Source organism: Papaver somniferum, unplaced genomic scaffold, assembly GCF_003573695.1.
Source record: "Papaver somniferum cultivar HN1 unplaced genomic scaffold, ASM357369v1 unplaced-scaffold_2072, whole genome shotgun sequence".
NCBI classification, from domain to species: domain Eukaryota; kingdom Viridiplantae; phylum Streptophyta; class Magnoliopsida; order Ranunculales; family Papaveraceae; genus Papaver; species Papaver somniferum.
This window is the reverse complement of record NW_020630731.1, coordinates 1-1,495: the sequence shown is the minus strand read 5'-3', so window position 1 is coordinate 1,495 and position 1,495 is coordinate 1. Positions and strand designations below refer to the sequence as shown.

At 36.9% G+C, this 1,495-nt stretch overlaps 1 long non-coding RNA gene across 1 annotated transcript; it reads right to left on the bottom strand.

Moving 5' to 3' along the window:
- LOC113339222 lies at positions 1 to 487 on the bottom strand. The gene is made up of 2 exons (XR_003354998.1): positions 141 to 487; positions 1 to 35 (listed from the first exon to the last, which is right to left on the bottom strand). It is a non-coding gene; the product is annotated as an uncharacterized LOC113339222 (long non-coding RNA).
- Positions 488 to 1,495: the final 1,008 nt, after the last annotated feature.

The following is a 1,495-nucleotide window of genomic DNA, read 5'->3' as shown; positions in this document are numbered from 1 at the left end:
TACGTTGCTTTGTTCTTCAAATTCATCACCATTGTCTACTGCCCCCCCAAAAAAAGGATTAAAATTTGGAAAATCTTTACTAATAATATTAGTAGAAAATTATGGTAAAAAGCGCTGAGTTCGTTGTAAATTTTTTTTACCTGAGTTTTGGAAATTGCTAGTGTTAGCCCATGGGTGGCTTGAGGGGCACCTGTTCTCTCTAGTAAATCTACAACCACAGGATCTGGCACAAAGTTTCGTTGCACCTGTTCGTCTAACACATGCTTGGTAACAATTTCTTCCAGCTTTGGAATCGCAGCAGCTTCTAGCCTCTACTGAAGCCTGTGCTATGAACAGACCGAGTATGAGTACACCTATAATCACACTACCAAAAGGAGCTTTTGCTACACATTTTCCTGCTTCCATTTTCTTGGTTGATTTCTTTGCTTAGATACTTTTGATTTTGATCGATAACTTCTTGAATATTTGAATAACTTGTGTTCCATATACAAGTTTTGCAATTTATTTATACCCAGAAGGATTGATTAGTTTATTGATTAGGTGGGCATCATTCAATGAATCTAGTGCCAGATTTCTGGTCCATACCTGCCGATCTACCATTGTTTACTCAACAATGACGCAAAACAAAATAAAGAATCTGTTCTACATCTAGCCACACATGAATCTAGTGCTGGAAGAATATCAGGTAGGCATAGTGCACATAAATACAATGTCTAATCACCTACTATTTGTTTATGGAATTGTGTATTGTTAAATTAGCCGCCTCAATCAATTGATGTAGACCGAGTTCGTTGATCACCCGTGCGGGTTTGGTATCTCGGTAAAAAATTTGTTGTTTTCAAGGATCGCTCCCACGCCGATAAGTCATATATTTTTTAGGAGAAAATGCTAACCGTGGTTAATCCTGTGCGGGGAAGAGGTGGACCGACTTGAGCCCAGATTCGGATGTTAGAACCGTTCCCACTTTTAGTATCCACACAATAGACCAAATCTAAATCATTCATATTATTCGTAGCTTAGGTTTGATGGTGGTACTACAAAGGTAATCTCATCTCCATTTGTGTTTCGGGCAGTGGATTACTTTTCAATTACATTATGGAGCAGACAATTTGTCTGTATAGATAATGATATGTTTACATCTAATATGGTCTTTAACGGCATCTAATATGCTTATGGCCTCCGACTCATAATTTTGAAGGTCGAGACAATGTGTGCTTTAAGGTTAAAGTTATTGAATTTATTTTGAACGTTAAAATTAACTTTCTACGGGTTTTGTACACAATTACATAAAGCGACAGTGTCTCTTTGATGCTCAGTTGTATATTTAACTGAGTTCAAACCGTGTGGACTGAGTTGTATATTTAACTGAGTTGCCTACAAAATTACATAAAGCGACAGTGTCTCTTTGATGCTCAGTCCAACATTAAGCGATCAGATTATGCTATCTATAGACTATATCATTGAGCTCATTGACAGTTTTCATTTAAAAAAAAAA